Below are 22,492 nucleotides of genomic sequence, written 5' to 3'. Positions count from 1 at the left end.
AAATGGTATAAGATATTCATTGAAAATAACAATAAAAACAGGCTTTAAAATGAGAGACATAATAAATTCACTAACAGGCAAAGAAAGCCCTTGCAGTTTAAGAACATATCTATAGCCAACAGATATTTCTATCAAACCTTAAAAAGCAGGGAAATTGGGCAGCCATAGTGAATGCACCAGGGGAACAGGAGACCTGACCTCCTCTCTGAGATATTGTATTGCCCTACACATTTGTAAAAATGCATACACAATTTGGGTTGGTCTTTCACCTGTGTAGCTTGGAAGAATTTGGTAACATGTGCCTCTGAGCATATGGGGAGTGGTGGCAACACCTGCCATCTCCAAAGATGGAGAATTACATTTTTGTATGTTTGTTGGTGTTCTTCTTACTTTGCTTCTTTCCTGTGTTACTATTGTTTCTACAGAAAATCTAACCTAGAAAAATATATTTCTCTCATTATTCATCCTAGAAATCTGTGTCAAATTTATTTTTATTAATTTCAAAGCCTTTTTATTGGTTGATGTCATATGATGGTGAAGACAGACTTTTGTGTTTCAAACTGGAGGTTATGTTCTACTTCTATTTTGGGTGCATTAATAGTTGAATCTGAAACTGCAGTCTGATGTAAAATCAGACTGATTACAATCTGTTGCTACTTAGGCAATGAATCTAGCTGTTGGAAAAAAGCAAACTTGGCTTGCCCAAGATGCATGTTTTCAGCCTGCTATGCTTAAACCACTCCACTTAAGGAAAGATGGGCATAGTCAATTAAAAACATAGAACACACCTAGAAATTTGCTAGAATATATTTCACCTCCCACTCTTTTATCTTGTGCAAACTGAGACACTCCTCATGTCCATTGGAGACTATTCTGCAGAATAGTCAGTGCCATTATTCTACAATTGTTTTTGGAGCCTTTTTAGTGTAAATTATGCAAAATGTTGCTGTACTTCACATATTCACAGAAGCAGAAGCAAAAGAAAACAATTTACTATAGGAAACGTCACTAAAATTGCAAAGTATTCTTAACACAGAGCTACAATCTTCAGAAGAGAGGCTGATTGTTAAACCACTCTGGCCACTAGAGCTCTGCCAGGGGAATAGAAGTCTCCTAACAATTCTCAACACTTTTTACAAACTACACTTCCCAGGATTCTTTGGGGTAAGCCATGACTATCTAAAGTGAAATAAAGGTCTGGCATGGGTGTGGCCCCCTGTTTAGCCAAGCCAAACAGCTGTTGAGCCTGGCTTTTAGAACACAGACAGTTGGTTCTTACTGAGTATGCACAACATTGTAATAGACTTCAATGGTACACTTCTTAAATTAATTAAAAATCAACCATGCATTTTTTCACTTTTAAACTGCAGAAGATGAAGGTCAGAGTATGGGACAAGATCAGTAATAGGATTACAGGTACTCGGTGAACACGACTGATTTTTAATGAATTTCAACAAATTATGAGACCACTGACAGAAAAAAGTCCAACAGGGGGTCTCAATTTCCCCCCTCTTGTTTTAGACTTTGAACTCTAGATTCTCTCTGACTGTTTTGTGTATCGCCATAAAAACTTAGAGAGTTGTTAAGCAAGCGTTTCTGAGTTCAGGACTATAAGTCTTGTAAGGTTTTGTTTTGAAATGAGCTTATGGGAAGCGGCAGAATGGCATGGAGGTATTTTCAATTTAACATTGCGGAATGCAAAAAATCCATGCCAGCTATAGTATACAGCCACTGTCATGACTGCATAGTGATCAAAATAAACATAAAATCAACAGATTTTAAAAACGAAGTACATAATAAATACAACAATAAAATATAGCATACATCAGGCAGAAAATAATTTTCAGTTGTGTTCCAGGGAGAAGGAGAGGCTGTGTCCCAGTTCCTCATCTAGTACCAACTAGCAGAGTGGATTAATGATGCTCTATATAAAAGATGGGGAATCTGTGACCCACCTGATGTTATTGGACTCCAACTCCCATCACTCCCAGCCAGCATGGCCAGAGGTCAGGGATGATGGGAGATGGAGTCCAAGAATATCCAGAAGCCTGCAATTTCCACATCTTTGCTATATATAATATCTGGAATCCAGCATGTTGTCTCATTATAAGACAGTGTGTTGCCAAATTCAGAGAGTGACTTTGAAGGCAATTGAAGGCAAAGACAGGCAAGCAGCCAGCTGAGGAAGAGACCCCACCAGGGGTTGATAATAATTTGTGCTCGTGATGGCATCAGGACAGTTCTAGGCAATTCCACTTCCAATACTGTTTGTGTCTGCAATGTTTTGTGGTGGACACACTGCTTCATTTCCAATCAGTGCGTGTCCTGTACCTTCCTGCTAACATTCTGTAACTTTTTATACCTTAAATGTTCCAGAAGTAGGTGGGTGTTGTCCTGCATATGTTGCCCTATAACATGAGTGCCCCTCCAGATGGCAATAATGCAGTACAACAATGGAGAAACATCACAGAACAACGAATAAAGTGGAATGATGGATGGATGGTCCAGGATAAATCCACTGCTAATGCACTCTTATTGCATCAATGGCATATTCTAAAACAGCTGTCTATGTTCCTGGTTGGTTTCCGAACCCAATTCAAGGTGTTCACATTATTATTATTATTATTATTATTATTATTATTATTATTATTATTATTTATACCCCGCCTTTTGGCCAAAGGCCCTCAAGGCGGCTTACAAAGAAAAATAAACACAAGTATAAAATACATCAAAGAAAGCAATACAATTTACAAAAATTAAACTAAATAACAAATAACATTATTAAGAAGAAAAAATGTCCAGGAAAGAAACTCAGAGTTGAAGACCTTGTCTGAAAAAGACATCCATCCTTTTTCCTGCAGTGTTTTGCATCTCAATGTCACAATTCACAATGTTTTAGGAGGCACCCGTCAGTGCTTGCCTGTTTTGCCCCTTTATGGGTAATGCACAGAACTGGTCATACAATCATAAAGTTTTTAAAAGCCTTGGGTGTACCATGTGGGATATTAGCCCCATGAGAGATGTCCTTGGCTTGTGCCAATAGGTGGTAGACAATTAGTCTTCAATAGGAACTGTCACACACACAAACAGAATAGTACATAGATGAGCTGCCCTAAAGCACATCCCTCTAGTCACGTGACTTAATGACTTGGGACTTAGGCCCCAAATATCTGAAAGACCACTTCCTTCCCTACATACCCTCTTAGATGTTGATATCAATAATGATGATGATATTGATGCAGAACACATTGGCAAAAAAGCACCACTCTGGAGGAGCCCTTAGTTTCATGAAATGGCAGCAAATTCCTAGTTATTTAATTTATGACTTATATTTTTGCTGCCAATGACAGGAAGAGGTGCTTTTCAGATTTTCTGCCTCAGGGTCCAAAATAACTTGACTGGCCCTTCATGTTGGCTTGGAAAGGGAGGGGGGAGCATATGTCGCACCACCTCACACAGCAAAATCTCTTAGGCCAGCCCTGGGGAAAGAGCTTGAGCGGTCACACCTCTTCCATCTTGAGAAATTCCATTCCTTGGACCTTGGACTCTATAACAACAGCAGAGGGCAGCAAATACACACATGTTCTCTCTCTCTCTGGTGTATCTGAAAGACAGAGGCTGTTGTACTATGGCTCAAAAGGAAGTGGCTAGGCTAGGGGTCAACAAGTGTTATGGGCTGGGGCCACATTTGGAAACCTACGAAACTGTCACAAAATGTCAATTTCATAGACCAGATGCTCAAACACACCCAAACCAAAACAAAATACAGGCAAAACAAACAGGCAACCCCCCCCAAATCAGGACCCCCTCCAAAAATAGTAAAAATTCAGGCAACACACACAAACACAACCAAACAAAAAACAAGCTAGTGAAATATCCCCACTATCTCCACCCCCACAATATGCAAGCAAAACCCCCAAAACAAAATGCAGGCAAAATACCCTCACCGACAAACCCCCCCCCCAAAAAACACTGGGCAGGGAAAACACCCTCCCCACCAACCACAAAAACAAATGCCTGCAAAACACCCCCAAACAACCAACCCCCCCAACAATAATGCAGGCAGAACCCCACCCAAACATTAAAAAAAATAAAATAATGCAGCAAACCAAAAAAATAATAATACAAAATACAGACAAACCAAAGCAGGCAAGGCACCCCCGAAAACCAAATATCCTGGAACCCCCCCTCCCTTATCTCCCAAACTTACCACAAAGGGGCTGATGAGCTTTGGGGAGAGCATTGGCCTCCAGCTTCCCCACCCTCTTTCCTTCCTGTCCTATGAAGAATGCCTCTAAGCCCACGTGCAACTCAGGAGCATTCTGAGGTTTGGAAACACAGAGAGCGAAGCAGCTGGAAGCCTCCTCTTCTCTCTCCAGCCAGCCCAGCCACTATCAAAGGGAAAAGGGGAGGGAGGGTCTCCAAAATAGTTGTACAAATAACCTCAGGTGTGGCAGGGAGCTCGGATGGGTGGCAAGGGGAGTGTCTGGGGGTGCCACGGTGCCCATGGATGTCACTTTGGGGACTCGGGACTTGACTTTAAAAAAACAACCCTCATAAGTGCATGCTAGAGAATATCTGGGCAAGCTTCTCTGTCTCTAAAACATCAAGCCATTACCTCACTGAGGCAGACATTTATACTACGAAGCTTCTAAAACTGTGGTTACTGACCTAATGTCTTCCTGGGTGGATTCCATAACCTTTAAATGGTGTGCCAACAGCTAGAAGGTACCTTCTTCTGTTCCGCCTTGCATTCCCTGCATGCAGCACTGTTTCCTATCCTCTGCAGTTTGTCTTCCACCAAAAATGATGTTACTCGTTTCACTCTCCGCTGTGGCGAAATTACGTAACTTACATAATAAATTCGGTAAATTACATAAATTAGGTAAGTGATGTCATCATGTTATTCTACCTCAGTCAGAATGCTGACTGAAGGAAGAAATGGAAAGCAGGGAAGGTGGGGAATGGAACGGAGCATCCTAAAATAAGGCATGGCTGACTTACTGGAACACTAAACAGGAACATTCCACTCTGCAACATTTTGTTGCAGTTCCCACTTGTTTGGGCTGCATACACACCATACATTTAAAGCACACAGACTTCCTCCAAATGATCCTGGGAACTGTAGTTTACCCCTCACAGAGCTACAGTTCCCAGGATTCTTTGGGGGAAGTCATGTGCTTTTAAAAGTGCTTTGAGTGCTCTCTCAGAAAGAGAGACACATACCAGTTCACAGCATTCCATGTCATACTCTGGTGTAGAGACAAAACCCACGATGGGGCCATGGACAGTTGATTCTCAATGGCTAGGGTCAAAAAGAGCAAGGGTTTCGTTTCCAAATCAGCAGTGTCCCCAAATGCACCCTTAACCTTTTCACTGCTATAACAACAACAACAAAAGCACTACACTTAGGGACACTGGCCTCCAGTTATGACACCAAGTGGGCTGTCCCCCCACTAGCAGGGATAGTTCAGGGGGTACAATATCTGGGCAAACTTCTATGTCTCTAAAATATCATGCCACTACCTAACTGAGGCAGTCAGTTATACTATACTATATTTATACTGCCTCTCTCCGTATGAACTGATCTGGCCCCTGCGTTCGTCATCTGAGGTCCTTCTTTGTGTGCCCCCTTCATGGGAGGCTCGGCGGATGGCAACACGAGAACGGCCCTTTTCAGTGGTGGCCCCTCAACTGCAGAATACTCTTTTCAGGAGGCATGCCTGGCATCTTCTCTATCCATCTTTAGGCAAAGATCTTCCTTTTCATTCAGGCCTTTGGTATGTTTAGTCCTTTTTGTTTGGGTTTTAAATTTTGTATATTGTATTTAAAAAAAAAAAAAAGTTTTATATTGTATCTTTTTAACGTGTGTCATAAGTTGCTTAGAGACCACTGGGTATGAAGCAACTAACTAACTATCTAAATAAATAAATAATACCACCCACAGGGGGTAGCCTTGCAATGTACAGACTCTGTCTACACAAACAGTCCTGCTTGTCATAATGATGAGCATTTTGCTAGTGTGCAATATTAGGACATTAGTGCGTTTTTTAAAATAATTTATTTAGACTTCTTTTATAGCCTGCCCTTCTCCTATACAGCTATCAGGTCAGCCAATGGGCAGGGTGAGCTGCTGACTGGCTCCCCTGGTGCATCTGCACAGCCCCCACCTCACACTGTCCTTTCTGCCACAGCTCCATCCAGGTAAGTTACAGCAGCACCGGTGTCAGGAGCACAGATGGTTGGTGCCCACTAGGACTGGTAGGACAGAAGGAAGAGAGACCAATGGTAGGTGGAGTCAGAGCCAAGGAGAGGCAGAGCCAGAGTACTGCTATGGCAACATGAAGGCTTAGGAGGAGGAAGCTGGCAGCCTGCCCATGCCATACCATATTAGTTTTAAGGCAGGCAGGTGGGGCGCTGCCTGAGAGCAGACTGAGGTTGGTGGGACCTCTGCTGGTCAGGAGGGCAACTTTGCCATTCTGCCTCACCAGACTGGCCAGGACTGCATTGCAGAAGAGCGAGCTCTGTGCTGGATCAGGCCAGTGGCTCATCCTGCCACCCTGGGCTCCCACTGGGAGGAAGGGCAGGATATAGATCAAATAAAAAAAACAATAAATAGCCCAACATCCTGTTTTCAGAGTAGCCAACCGGATGCCCGTGGGAAGCCCCCAAGCAGGACATATTTCTTGATCCCTGTTTCTATCTTCACAGGTAGATCAGCCTGAGAGAGAACAGCAGTTCACTTGCACATTCTGAAGTAAGTAACATAATATGTGTAGTCCTCGAATGAAGCGGAGCATAAGATCATTAAGTCCAGCGTCTAACATGATAACTACACCACCGAAGGGCATCGCATTACTGGCTGCTGGGATTCCTTTCCTAATCATTTCCAGTATGGGCTCTAACTTGCAGGTGTCCCATAATGAGCACCTGATTGGCCACTGTGAGAACTGGATGATGGACTAGACGGGCCACGGGCCTGATCCAGCAGGGCTCCTCTTATCTTCTTATCTTTGTTGCTGTCGTCATACAATGAGCGGATGATTCACTGAGCTATCCACTTTCAAGTTCTCTTTTTATCCTGGTTAGTCTTTGCCAGTTGAGACCCTGCCAGCATGTACATGAAGATGATTCTTACCCCTCCTCTTTATCCTTACTTCCATTGCACATCATTTGCCATTTGGTTGCTCAGTCCCACCTTGCTACCCATGGCAACGTTTCTTTTGGCACACTGTCAAGTCTAGCCCAATAAGTTCACGCATCTGACAAAGTGGGACTGAGTCCATGGAAGCTTAATACATAATAAATTTGTTAGTCTTTAAGGTGCCGTAAGACTCTTCGTTTATTGTTTATTTTTTGCTGCAAGACTGCTACCCCTTCTGAAGTACAAAAAGTTGCAAAGTGTAGCAGCTGAAAGGATGAGCAACAAAGACTCTTTCTTCAGTTATTGCCAGCTTCCAGTGTTAGCTCCCAAGAGAGGTTTTAATCCACATACCACTGTGAGTGCACTCACAGAATCAGGCTCTACGTTTGAATCATCTATGTGTCCTTACGCAAGAAGCAACACCCTCACAGCTGTGCATAATCATCCATATGTTGTTGTCAGAAGCATGTGCGTGCTCTTAGCTTTGCGGTCACTAGAGGGCAGTGGCAACATTCCCATGCACAACCAGTGCTAACTGGGAAGGAAATATATAAAGAGCAGCTTTATACTTTACAGGAGCCTAGCCCTGGATATACTCTTGTTTCATTCACTCATTGACAGAGAAAACATGGAAAGAGCGAAGAGGAGATGCAGCCCTGCGTTTGGGGACAAACACTTCCCCTGCATGCTTACATTTTCACTCCACCAAATCACAGAGAAACGGCTGTGTATCTATGTTGCCACATAAGTGACAAGTGACTCAAAGATTATACATCAATTCGTCCTATATGTTCCTGACAGCAGGATTAGCAAGCATGCACCAGAAGATGCCAAAAAGTCACCATTCTACAGTTGCCACCTTTTTCACTCACCCTGCTCCTGTGCCTTTAACTGCAGCCTGACATTAAACAAACAATGGGTTTTCAAGTATGGAGATAAAGCCATGGGGAAAATATTGTGATTCTAATTCCTGTGCATAAGGCTGCTGTTAATCGCATCGGAGCAGAGCTAGTTAAAAAAAGGTGGCAACCCCAGAGCAAGAAGAGAAGCTGTGAAAGAATGTGGTGCCACCTTTCTTTGCTTTTGCAATAGATGCATGACAGGCCACCTATTGTATTATCATTTAGGCACCAAGTTAAGACTTTTTACCAAGGTTTTTAAACTGAACTCCTTGCTGCTTTGATCTGAGATATGCTTTTGACTATAATCTTATCAACGTGCTGTACTGCTGCTTCCTATTTCAGGGTGTCTCTCTGTTTGTGATGTTGCTGTGTTTGAAAATGTTCTTATTGTAAGTCACTTTGGAGACGTATCAAAAAGTGACTCATGCATGTTAAAACTTCAAACGCAAACTACAATTACCATTGAATCATAATATTGTAGTGTTGGAAGGGGTCCTGGAGGTGATCCACTCAGTGCTGGATCTACAATGCAGGCGGTAACCGCAGCCTCCCTGACAGATGGCGGTCCAGCCTCTGCTTAAATGCCTCCAATGAAGGCGAGCCCACTGCCTCCTGAAGCAATCTGTTCTACTGCCAAACAGCTTGTGCCATTAGGAAGTTTCTCCTAATGTTTAGCCAAAAATCTGCTTCCCTGCCATTTCCACCCATTGGCTCTAGCCCTGCCCTCTGGAGCAACAGAGAACAAGACAGCTACATTCCCTGCCTGACAGCCCTGGACATAAAAGCGTAAGACAAGCCCTCCTGTATCAGGCCAATGGGTCATCCAGTCCAGCATCCTGTTCCCCCCAGTGACCAACCAAACACTTATGCCAAGCCTGAAAGCAGGAGCTGAGCACAGTGGCAGTCTTCCCACTCAACCTTCAGATAGTTGAGGACCGTTATGATGCGTTGCCTTCTGTCTTTGCTTCTTTAGGCTAAGCACGCCCAGCTCTTTCAACTCTTTCAACCATTCCTTGTAGGACTTGGTTTCTCTGGCCATCCTGGGTATCCTCCTCTGGACATGGTCCAGTTTGGGGAAGGGCCATAGCTCACAGGCAGAGCATTTGGTTTGCATACAGAAGGCCCCAGTTTCAGTCTGTGACATCTGCAAGCAGGACTGGGAGAGATGCCAGAGAGATACCGACCAGGAGAGAGACCTCGGGGTTGTAGTGGACGGCACGATGAAAATGTCGACCCAGTGTGCGGCAGCTGTGAAAAAGGCAAATTCCATGCTAGCGATAATTAGGAAAGGTATTGAAAATAAAACAGCCGATATCATAATGCCATTGTATAAATCTATGGTGCGGCCGCATTTGGAATACTGTGTACAGTTCTGGTCGCCTCATCTCAAAAAGGATATTATAGAGTTGGAAAAGGTTCAGAAGAGGGCAACCAGAATGATCAAGGGGATGGAGCGACTCCCTTACGAGGAAAGGTTGCAGCATTTGGGGCTTTTTAGTTTAGAGAAAAGGCGAGTCAGAGGAGACATGATAGAAGTGTATAAAATTATGCATGGCATTGAGAAAATGGATAGAGAAAAGTTCTTCTCCCTCTCTCATAATACTAGAACTCGTGGACATTCAAAGAAGCTGAATGTTGGAAGATTCAGGACAGACAAAAGGAAGTACTTCTTTACTCAGCGCATAGTTAAACTATGGAATTTGCTCCCACAAGATGCAGTAATGGCCACCAGCTTGGATGGCTTTAAAAGAAGATTAGACAAATTCATGGAGGACAGGGCTATCAATGGCTACTAGCCATGATGGCTGTGCTGTGCCACCCTAGTCAGAGGCAGCATGCTTCTGAAAACCAGTTGCCGGAAGCCTCAGGAGGGGAGAGTGTTCTTGCACTCGGGTCCTACTTGCTGGCTTCCCCCAGGCATCTGGTTGGCCACTGTGAGAACAGGATGCTGGACTAGATGGGCCACTGGCCTGATCCAGCAGGCTCTTCTTATGTTCTTATACCCTGGAGAGCCGTCACTCCCAGGCACTGGAGACAATACTAAGCTAAATGGACCAATGGTTCTGATTCAGGCTCATCTGCACTATATATTTAAAGCAGTATCATACCACTTTAAACAGTCATGGCTTCCCCCCCAAAAATCCCAGGAACTGTTGTTTGGTTAGGGTGCTGAGAGTTGCTAGGAGACCCCTCTTCCCCTCACAGACCCACAATTCCCATAGTTCCCTGGGAAGAGAATTGATTGTTAAACCACCCTGGGAATTGTAGGTCTGTGAAGGGAATAGGGATCTCCTAAAAACACTCAGCACCCTTTAAATACTATAGTTCCCCAGGATTCTTTGGGGGAAAGCCATGACTGTTTAAAGCTGTATCATACTGCTTTAAATGTATAATGCAGATGGGGCCTTAGTATAAGTTAGTTTCCAATGTTCCTATGTCAATTTCCTTCTTAAAATGTGGTGCCCAGAATTGGAGACTGTACTCCAAGTAGGATAAGTCCATATGTGTTGCCCTGAACTCTTTGGTGGATGGATAGGGTATGCAGATATGATAAACAAAAAGTGGATTTATCACATTTGTGTGTTCCCAGTATGGCAGAGGGTGTAATCACACCCTGCTCTTACTCCATCCTCCCCAAAGACCACATTTTTAATGGCTTACCTGATTATTGTTTTCCTTTAGAAGCTAGGAGCCACCTTTTAGAATACAGTAATCAGATTTTTAGGTTGCCACCTTGTCAGACAGCATGTTAATTTCATTTCATGCTTTGTCAATTTTACTCTCCCTTAGTAATTTCACTTTAGCCATCTCTGTTCCTGACAACTTGACAGCACCGATTCTATTTAAAGAAAGGTCACAAATATAACTAGGAAAGTCCTCCAGTGGGTCATTAACTTGGAGTGGGGGCTGCTGGGGGTGGGCTACAATGCCTTACAAACAATTCCATTACTTAAGTGACTTCAAGCAATCAAGCTGACACATTGAGAACCATAAGTTGAGTGGGGCCATCCAAGGTTAATACTTTCTGTTTGTGAGGGTTTTAGAATCATCATTGGCCTTATCTCTGCCACCCTTAAAAAATCTGGTAAGGTAAGTCCCAAAAGACTTAGGGCCCAAATATATGAAAGGCCACCTCCTTCCCTATGGACCCTGCTTGGTAGTTCTGCCACTCTCAGAAGCCCAAGGGTGTGTGTTCCCCAGGAGAGGGCATTCTTTGTGGCAGCCCCTAAGTTGTGGAAATTCTACAGTTCCACTTTGTAGAACACTACAGAGGTGTGTCTCGCACCTTCACTATATAATTTTTGGCAAATCCCGAAGACACACATCTTTACCCTGGCTTTTGCCACCTGAGATGTATATTTTTAGACCCAGCCTACTTTATTAATTGTAATTGTTTTTACACTGTCTTTAATGTTGTATTTTAAATTGTTGTAAATTGTAACCCACCCTAAGACCTTAGGGTGAAGGGCAAGTAATAAAACTGGAACAGGTTCAGAGGAGGGCAACAAGGATGATCAGGGAAGTGGAAACAAAGCCCTATGAGGAGAGACTGAAAGAACTGGGCATGTTTAGCCTTGAGAAGAGAAAACTGACAGGAGATATGATAGCACTCTTCAAGTACTTGAAAGGTTGCCACACAGAGGAGGACCAGGATCTCTTCTCGATCATCCCAGAGTGCAGGACACGGAATAATGGGCTCAAGTTGTAGGAAGTCAGATTTCAGCTGAACATCAGGAAAAACTTCCTAACTGTTAGAGCAGTACAGTAATGGAACCAATTATCTAGGGAGGTGGAAGGCTCTCCAACACTGGAGGCATTCAAGAGGCAGCTGGACAGCCACCTGTCAGGTATGCTTTAATTTGGATTCATGCATTGAGTAGGGTGTTGGACTTGATGGCCCCTTCCAACTCTACTATTCTATATTTCTAAATATCATCTCCCCATAGTGCAGATGAGGTAACTAGGAATAGTGGCTTACCAGATGTCACCTAACTAGATTCATGGCACAGATGGGATGTGAACCAGAGATTGCCTTGTTGATCAGTGGCATGGAAGGCGAGTTGCAAGGTGGGCATGTGATGAAACAATCAGACAAATATATCAGATTCTGCACAGATCCACACAAGGATAAATGGCCAAGAAAGGGGGTAGTTCCAAGGGTATTAGGGCCACTATCCAGATGGTGTGGGGTAATAGGAGGTACAACATTGGGATTTTGTTTGTATCCCAAAAGAAAGATGCTGCAGATACATTTCAAGCCAAAGCATCTTCCTACTACCACATACAAACACACTATCCAGAGAATGCAGGGTTTGGTTTTTAATGGAGCTCATAGTCTTGAGCTGCTGCTTTGCAATGCAAGGTCAGCATCCTGCAAAACAGTCTGAGCATTTAATGTACGGGAAAGGGTGCTGACTTGGTGTGCCTCACCAAGATTTAACAAGAGGCCTAGAGATATCCCAGATGGTTCCATCAAGTTTCCTCCTGAAGTCCCAGCCTTCGGCTCTTGGCCAAGGAAGGCAGGGAAGGGTTACCACTGTATGTACAAAAAATTTCCTCATGTCCACAGTGCAAATGCCTCTGAGCATTTAAAACATTCTGGTGCCGGATACCGGATGAAGGTGAATCAACCATTGCTTAAATATAATTGGAGATGGGGGCAGGTGGGATTACTACACCATTGTATAAAATACTGGTCCTTCATTCTCAGCTCTCCCAGCCTCTAAAGCACTGTTCTTCCACCTTGGGTCCCCAGATGTTGTTGGACTACAACTCATCCTTGGCTATTGGCTATGTTGCCTGGGGTTGATGGCAACTCACAGCACGCTTAACACATGACAGTTCCCAGGATTCTTTGGGGGGAAGCCATGACTGTTTAAAGTGATAACATAGAGCTTTAGATGTATAGTGCAGATGGGGCCTAAATTTAGGGGTCAACAGCATCAGTGACTAACCATTTCACAATGGAAGAAGGAAGCACTCTGCAGCAGCCTAGAATCTCACCTGTGGTTCTTGGTGGTTGACTAGGAACTTATTTCATTTGCTCTGAAACTGGAAAAACATCTGGCCATGGCCAAAATTCCATGGCAGTGTAAATAACGCAGGGAAGAAGAAACCTCCTACTCTTCATACTGTAACTATGGCGGTTACTATTTTTTGGATGGGATTCAGTCACATTGTAGGAGAATTCAACCCCATTGCTCATATCAGGCTAACGGGTGATAACATTTGATCAAGGGATTCTGGGTGAACAAGTGGCTAAGTGTTTGCTTGCAAGAGAAAAAGCTGAATTTTGCTAAAGTACTGCTTCTAGGCTTTAAAAGGGAAGTGAGAGAAGGCAAGTACCCAACATAAACTAGACAGTTGGCAACATCCTGGGATGGTGAGTGGAAAAACCTGGCTAGGAGCAGGGAACGTACTGACCATAAGAACAGAGAAGCAGCATCACTCCTGAACACGACCATACGAGAACAGAGAATTGGGGTCATAGCTGACACGTATATTTGTGCTGGACCAATAAGATAGCTAGATATTTACCTCACTGGTATTGCTACAGTGGTTTTGGCGAAGGCAATTGGAAAGGATATTTAATTAAGTGCAGCAGAAATAATATTCTCTTCAGAATCTGAGAAATTCCACCTCTGGGGTATAAAATGTCTTCACATGGGTTTCTGTCATTCTAAGGTGTTCTGGATTGTTTGAGTATGCATATTGAACTTTAAGCCTATTAATACTGTATTAGGAACAATTCTTTTTATAATAAATTATTTAATCTATTTCTTGCATCCGGTGGTCCTGTTCAAACGGCTAGCCCACCCTCATGAACCTAGACTTTGATAGCTGAAGGACTATTTGCAGTTAAATTTTATAAGCAATTTGGGATCACATCTTTGGAAAAAATAGACTTAAAAGTAATTTCTTCATAATGGTGAGCTGAGTCTGTGAATGAAGGGAAGTGGTTAAGGCTTGGGATAGTGTGCCATTGGGATATTTATTTATTTATTTATATCCCGCCCTTCCTCCCAGCAGGAACTCAGGACAGCAAACAAAAGCACTAAAAACACTTTAACAGACCTTAAAATACATTAAAAAAAAACACGTTAAAAACATTTTTTAAAAAAAGCTCTAAAGACATCTTTTTAAAAAGGGTTAAAAACATATTGCTTAAAAAAAAGTTTTTTTAAAAAAAAACATATTAAAAAGCAATTCCAGCACCGACACAGACTGGGATAGGTCTCAACTTAAAAGGCTTGTTGAAAGAGGAAAGTCTTCAAAAGGGGCCGGAAAGATAACAGAGATGGCGCCTGCCTAATATTTAAGGGGAGGGAATTCCACAGGCTAGGTGCCACCACACTAAAGGTCCGTTTCCTATGTTGTGCAGAATGGACCTCCTGATAAGATGGTATCTGTAGGAGGCCCTCATCTGCAGAGTGCAGTGATCGACTGGGTATATAAGGGGTAAGAGTTCAGATGATTGGTCAGTTGCCTGCATTGGATGGGGTCATACTCCCTCTGAAAGAGCAGGTCCATAGTCTGGGGGTGCTCCTGGATCCATTTTTGTCGCTAGAGGCCCAGGTGACCTCCGTGGCTAGGAGTGCCTTTTACCAGCTTTGGCTGATAAGACAGCTGTGCCGTTTCTGGACCGGGATAGCCTGACCACTGTTGTCCACCCACTGGTAACCTCTAGGCTGGATTACTGTAACGCACTCTATGTAGGGCTGCCCTTGAGTTTGGTCTGGAAGCTGCAGCTGGTGCAAAATGCAATGGTGAGACTGCTCACTGGGACAGGGTATCGCCAACATGTCACCCTGCTGCTGAAAGAATTGCACTGGCTGCCCATTTGCTACCGGGACAAGTTCCAGGTTCTAGTTTTGGTGTACAAAGCCCTATACAGCTCGGGACCAGGATACCTGAAAGACCATCTTACCCCTTATATACTCAGTCGATCACTGCGCTCTGCAGGTGAGGGCCTCCTGCAGATACCATCTTATCAGGAGGTTTGTTCTGCACAATATAGGAAACGGACCTTTAGTGTGGCGGCACCTACCCTGTGGAATTCCCTCCCTTTGAATATTAGGCAGGTGCCGTCTCTGCTATCTTTTCCGGCGCCTTTTGAAGACTTTCCTCTTTCAACAAGCCTTTTAAGTTGAGACCTATCCCAGTCTGCATCTGTGTCAGAATTGCTTTTAATGTTTTCTTTAATAATATGTTTTTACCCTTTTTTAAAAAAGAAAGATGTTTTTAAAGCTTTTTAAAAAAATGTCTTTAACGTTGCTTTGTTTTAATGTATTTTAAGGTCTTTTTATGATGTTTTAAAGTGTTTTTAGCGTTTCTGTTTGCCGCCCTGGGCTCTTGCTGGGAGGAAGGGCGGGATATAAATCAAATAATAAATAATAATAAATAAATAAGACAGTCTTCCAGGTATCCTGGTCCCCAGCTGTATAGGGCTTTGTACACCAAAACCAGAACTTGGCCCGTTAGCAAATGGGCAGCCAGTGTAATTCTTTCAGCAGCAGGGTGACATGTTCGCGATACCCTGCCCCAGTGAGCAGTCTCGCCACCACATTTTGCACCAGCTGCAATTTCCAGACCAACCTCAAGGGCAGCCCCACATAGAGTGCATTACAGTAATCCAGCCTGGTGGTTACCAGCACATGGAAAACAGTGGTCAGGCTATCCCAGTCCAGAAATGGCCACAGCTGTGTTACCAGCCGAATCTGGTAAAAGGCACTCCTAGCCACAGAGGTCACCTGGGCCTCTAGTGACAAAGATGGATCCAGGAGCACCCCAGACTATGGACCTGCTCTTTCAGAGGGAGTACGACCCCATCCAAAGCATACAACTGACCAATTATCTGAACTCCGGAACCACCAACCCACAGCGCCTCCATCTTGCTAGGATTCAGACTCAGTTTATTGGCCCTCATCCAGCCCATCACCAAGTCTAGGCAATGGCCAAGGGCTTGCATGGCCTCTCACAATTCAGATGTTACAGAGAAATAGAGCCGGGTATCATCAGCATACTGCTGACACCTCACCCCAAATCTCCTGATGACTGCTTCCAAGGGCTTCATATAGATGTTAAACAGCACAGGGAACAAGATGGTACTGTGCACTACTCCACAGCACAACTGCCAGAGGGCCGAAAGGCAGTCACTCAATGCTATTATCTGAGAACGACCTTGGAGATAGGATCGGAACCACTGTAAAACAGTGCCTCCGATACCCATCTCACTAAGTTGGCCCAGAAGGATACCATGGTCAATGGTTTCAAAAGCCGCTGAGAGATCAAGTAAGAGTAACAGGGTCTCACTCCCCCTGTCCTTCTCCCAATAAAGGTCATCCATCAGGGCGACCAAGGCAGATTCAGTCCCATAACTAGGTCTGAATCCAGACTGGAATGGGTAAAGATAATCTGCTTCATCCAAGAGTACTTGCAATTGCTGCCCCACAACCCTCTCAATCACCTTCCCTAAAAAGGGGGTATTTGTGACCGGTAGGTAATTGTTGCAGACCAGTGGGTCCAAGGTGGGCTTTTTCAGGAGTGGTTGGATCACTGCTTCTTTCAGGGTGGCTGGAACCACTCCCTCCCGCAATGATGTATTGACCACACCCTGGATCCACTCGGTCAACCCCCCTCGGCAAGCTTGAAGAAGCCAGGAAGGGCAAGGGTCGAGAAGACATGTTGCTGGCTGCATCATTGCAAGCACCTTGTCTTCATCATCAGGCTGCATCAATTGAAACTGTTCCCAAGAAGTTGCAGCAGACGTTGTCCTGGACACCTCATTGGGGACTACAGTAGATGTGGATGGTCATCAAGACTGATACAGAGGTGAGCAACTTTGCCCTCAAAGTGCCTTGCAAACAATTCACAGTGTGCATCTGAAGGGTCTAAAACTCCATTTCCTGGAGTTGATGAGAGCGACTTGCTATGGGTGGTTTATAAATGCAACAAAATAAATAAATAAATAAATAAATAAAATGTCAACAGATCCCTGACAATACAGAAAAGCTCTACCGGATGGCTACTTGAGGATGCGATGGAGGCAGAGCAGTGGGCATTCTTTGCCACCCTCACTGCCACACAGTAGGCACGGTTATTATGTTTTACTCGTGCCCAATCAGCCTCACAGCATGTCAAGTCATCTAGGCTCAGTCACTGCATTAAAAACAATGTTGAAGATAAAACAGGAAGAGAGAGCAATCACTGTGGATCATTCTAAATGTCAAGAAGAAATCCAATGGTTAAAAGATTTAATCAGACTTAAATCAACAGTGATAGCCCTGATGGTGTGGGATGCACCACAAATCCCATATTAAAGTCTCTCATGGATGAATCTTTGATCCAATGGCCTCTTTATGAGATTGAGGAATATTGGTGAATAGATGACTAGATTGATGAACATATATAGAATAGATTCTATATTCTATAGATTCTATAATAGATACTATATATGAGGAAGAAGAGAAAGAAAGAGACCATCTTTTACAAATCCACAATAAAAAAACTGGAAAATAAACCCATCCAGATGATTATTAAACCTGACCAAAACACCAAACCTGTCCAGGTGATTAGTAAACAATACAGTATAAAAGCATCCAAAGAAATTGATCCCAATATAAGCCCAAGTTCCCAGGGGCAAACCACACAGATGGTTGAGGAAGAGATTATTAAAAAAAACACAACCACCTCTTGTCATTAACTGAACTCCAAGCTGTGGCAAAATCTCTAGGGGCCCTTAATAAAGAAAATTGTATCCCATGGTTGGATAACACCACCAGAACGTGGCAAATATATTCTCTTCATGTAGCAGATCTGACTAACCTAACTACAGAATGTGCAAAAGACCACCCAGGTTTTGCTGCTGCATTTGTAATATTGCCCAGAGATGAGAAAACGTTTTATTCTTGCTTCGGGAAATGTGTAGAAATTCTGTTGGGAAAAGTTAGTTTTGGACATTTCCGTAAGATCCAGCAATTGTCAGGACAAACCACAGATGAGTATGTAGATTTAATTTCATGGATATGGCAAAATTTAATGGAGACAAAGATTGGAATTTTGAAGATAGAGAGGCGTTAATAGATGGATTTTTACCTCCAGTGCCAGTATTTCCTAGATTTCAGTTAGAAGAAGCAGGCGATGATGCTCAGAATGGAGATTCAGTTTCTGAAAACACAAGGCAAGGCAAGCAGAAAAGAATGGCTACTAGATTAGGATGCATGGGAGTAACATAGAAAAAGGAAGGAAGGGACTCCATCCTTTTGTTACCATTAGTCAGAAATAAACCCAGAGATTTGGAGAGGGGAAATTGCAATAAACTCAATTTTTCCAGAGGAAATCTTTCTTCACACCCTTATGGATGGAAGAAATGGGTGATAGACCACAGAAACAGGTTTGCAGGGCAGACAAGAGAGGTCAAACGGAACTTGAATCAAGATAAGGCTTAAACCCAAGATAAAAGTAAAAAATAGAGGCAAGACTTTTCAGTCCAATCAGACCTGGATATTTTTAAAACATTTAGGAGTGAAAATGTTTGAAATGGATGGAAAATCTACCTCTTTTCTCTTACACAAACTGTTATAGTTGGTAACACCAGTCTTGACCCCTACATTGAATCACAAAAACATGTGTCAACATATTGTCTGCAACCAGGGAAACACGGATTTAACTTAGTAATTGCCCATCATGTAAACATCCAATAAAAAGCAAATGAACAAGTAGCTCCACATAGAGAATGTTTATATGAGAATCTTAAATATATCCTACCTTATAATGAATCATCCTTGAATTATCTAGAAAATAAAAATCAGTTTTCCAAGTGATAATTTTAATCATAGCAGCCACCAAATAGAAGCAGATTAGGCAGCACAAAACTGAAGGAAAAAATGGGGAAGGCCAAGCACCAGAAGATTAAAAATAGACCCTGATATCCTTGCCTCGTAGGAAGGAAAAAAGGCACAGAGGCAAAGCTCTGTTTTGTATTATTTTAGAAAATATATTGGTTAGAGAATTAAGAGTCAGCGAATCTATTTGTATAAGATAATATCAGGAACGATCCTATTTAAAGGAAATGATAATTATATTAAGACCAATAATTCCAGAGTAGGTGCATATTTCGCATTGTTTGTGTAGATGTATTTGTTTAAGCATTTCATAAGTTTATCTGTATGTTGTTTGGAGTGTGAGAGTGAAAAGAAATTGCAGATATTCACCACGGACACCTCAGGTACCACCAGAGGCTTCAGGAGCCCACTTTGAGGATTACCTGAAGTTAAAAGAATTTGATCCTTGAGAGTGAGATGTTTTTTCTGAAAGCAGAGCTCAAAAGGTTTAAGGATATATATGATGCCTATCGCTCTTAATGAAGGCCAAAAGCAAGTGAGAAATGGATGAGGGGTGCAGGTTCATACTAGGCAGGAAAGAATCTGGCAGTTGAGGTGGAAGAGAAGGGAAATTTGTTTGTTTATTTATTATTGTTTATTGCATTTATATCCCATCTTTTCTCCAAGGAGCTCAACATGGTATACATGATTCTCTCCCCTCCTCATTTAATTCCCACAACAACCCTGTGAGGTAGGTTAGGCTGAGAGGCAGTGACTGGCCCAAGGTGACCCAGTGAGCTTCATGGCTGAACAGGAATTCAAACTCTGGTCTCCCAGGTCCTAGTCCAGCACTCTAACCACTACACCACACTGGCTCTCTGTTGAGCAAAGGACAATAAAATGGATTGCATAATAATGAGGAGGAGCAGGAGGCAAAGAGGCAAACCAGGTAGGGCATATTCTGTGGACAGGAACAGGTATAGGAGGAAGAGGCAGGGGTTTCCACACTTATGGATTTCCAGGATGTAGATGTAGAGAGAGATCTGCCCTGGCATTTCATTTGGAAATATATGAAGCATATTATGAATAGTTTTGGGTTGCTTCTGAAGTTTTTGTTTAAAAGGGTATGAGTCCCAGGGATATTTCTCGTGCGGTTGAAACAGTAAGGATGAGCCTATGTGATCACAACAGGATAAATAGAGTGGACTGAGATAATATGATTGGTTTGGAAGGAGGAGTAACACTCAGTACTATGTATTGCTAATGGATCCGTTTAATATATTTAAGAGCATGTGCTGAGAATAAATAATCAAGCTGATTTTCCCATTTTTTTAAAAAAAATTGTTTTGCTTTAATTGTTTGTTAAAATGGGGAAAGTAAATTAAAATCCTGATTACATGAGCTGCAGAATGTTTTGTTTCAGTTTTAGGCAGACCAAAACAATAACTTCCCCAAATGTTTGTAAAGTAAAAAAGCAGAAGTGCCCCCCCACCCCCGTTGCCATGCATTCACATTCTAATTTGAGTTTGCCTTATATTTCCTGTGGACATTAGAATTCGGGGGGGGTATTAGGCCTGTTGATTTTGCTATTTGTCATGCTGCTTACTCTGAGTGCACATGCATTGTTTGGGGGGGGGTAATTTGCACATTTCCTAAGCAAAAAAGGGTGTGTAGAATAAAATGTAGGGTTTGTGTTTCTTACAGGATGAACATTATACAAGCTGACTTCAATGAATATTCCAGAGGGGCCAGTCATTAGATCAACACAGAGAAGAGACAAGAAAACCATTTGCTGACACCGTATTAGAGGCTACCAGTACAATGATATGGCCAGTGCTGTTCTACTGGAATTTAGGTGAGATACATAGTGTGGAGGTCAGAGCAATGGCTGTTGTGGAAAGGTGTACCTGGAAAGTTCAACAGAAACAATGAAGTTCGAGGGCCAGAGGAAAGGAAGTTATCCGCACTCAAAAGGCCTATGGTCCCCACTATTGTCTCACGTGCCACCATGGTTTCTACTTCCTGTGTGATTGCACAGACCCTTCTATGCCAGAATCTTTGTTGCTGTGTTGCAGGAGAAGAACAATGACACATGTGTTCACTGAATCCAACTGAATTGAACTACAGTATTGCTTATGTGGGCAAAAGTCTTACAGCCATCCTTGTTCCATTGCTACAAAGAAGAAATGCTGTTCCAGCTTTGCTGTTTGAAAATTGATTCTGATTAGACTGATAGGACTGTTAAAATTCTATTACAAAATTGACTGTTATAATATCAACTCCAAAATGTAGCCTATCTATAAGAACTGCAACTTCACTTATGGCCAGCCAGAAATGCAACTTCACTTATGGCCAGCCAGGAATAGGCTTTGCTCATCTGTCAGGAATATTCCAGATAGCCCCAACAGAACAGATGAAGAACAGGGAATGACTCCTAAAAACTTTGTTTATGAGGTTTGTGGTTGGTAGGTCTCTGCTTTTCACCCAGAGATTCCAGTTTTTGGGAGTACTCTTCAGATGAGTTACCCCAATCTCCCGACTCTTAGCTTTCATTGTAACAAAAGATTAAGCACCAGGTGGTTTGGGTTAAGAGATATACACCAAAATGTCAGCCTCCCCTTGCAACTTCTGTTAAATGAGCTGGCTGCTTGAATCCCTGCCCTTTCAGGTGTTTAGCTAATAAGTGAAGTCACAGTTGTGATTGATGAGGGATTTGTTGACCTCCAGGCAATAGCCAGAACCCGCTGCAAGTCCTGAAAATAGCTTCCTTTTCCTGCTTATCTGCACATCGCAAGTTGAATATGTTTATAGCTTGCAGAAGCAGCAACAGTGCCTTTTTCTCTGTGAGATCTAGAGCAGAAGATCACAGCAGGATGCACAGTAAACAATTTCAGTTATGATTATGATAAAAGTGTACATGCAGGGGTTTTTTAATTACTTGCAAAAATAGCATATTATACATTTTATCTTTCAAATAATTTTTGAGCAGAAATTTTAAAAAGTGTACATGCATTACAATGTGTCATACTTTTCTGATTATAAGGAGTCAAACAAGCTTAAATTTTTTTGGGCTGTTGAAGAGTGCAGTTTATTTGTCTTATTCATAACCTGTTTCAAATCTTGCCAATATGAATCTTTAATTCTATACTTTTCTGGGAGTAAAGCTACAATGCTAATCCCACATACTTAGGGAGTAAAGCCCATTGAATTCAATAGGACACTTTTTTGAGTAGACATGGTTAGGATTGTACTGTAGATCAGTAGGATTTCTGAGTGAACACAGCAAAGGATTGTGTTGTAAATCTTTCTCTCTCCCTCCATTCCTATTTTTATGCAATTAGGCAGGGCTTACTTAGGTGTCACTGCTTTTATTTGGTAGGAAACTAATACTGATTTTTTTTCAAAAAAAAGTTCTGCAATGACCAGCTGGTTTTGACAATAAACCATTATATGGGGTGTTTGTATTTTTACATCTCCTGTGTCTGAGTGTATATAGAGTCTTTCCAACAACTCTTGTGAGGTAGGGTTGCCAACTGGAAACCAAGGCAGCTCACAACAAGAAATAAAGCCATTTAAAATCCAATAGCCATAAAAACAAGTATAAAAAAATTGCAACACAGCTT

General features: G+C 42.6%; 1 protein-coding gene across 1 annotated transcript in view; it reads right to left on the bottom strand.

Annotated features, from left to right (window-relative positions):
- LOC133380845 (gamma-aminobutyric acid type B receptor subunit 1-like) overlaps positions 1-4,821 on the bottom strand; it is a 54,193-nt gene extending 49,372 nt beyond the window's left edge. The window contains exon 1 of the mRNA XM_061618971.1: positions 4,672-4,821. The gene's annotated coding sequence lies outside the window, so the exon portion shown is untranslated. The remainder of the gene's footprint in view (positions 1-4,671) is intronic.
- Positions 4,822-22,492: the final 17,671 nt, after the last annotated feature.

Source organism: Rhineura floridana, chromosome 3, assembly GCF_030035675.1.
Source record: "Rhineura floridana isolate rRhiFlo1 chromosome 3, rRhiFlo1.hap2, whole genome shotgun sequence".
NCBI lineage: Eukaryota > Metazoa > Chordata > Lepidosauria > Squamata > Rhineuridae > Rhineura > Rhineura floridana.
The sequence above is the reverse complement of the archived record's forward strand: the minus strand, read 5'-3'. Positions and strand labels throughout refer to the sequence as shown.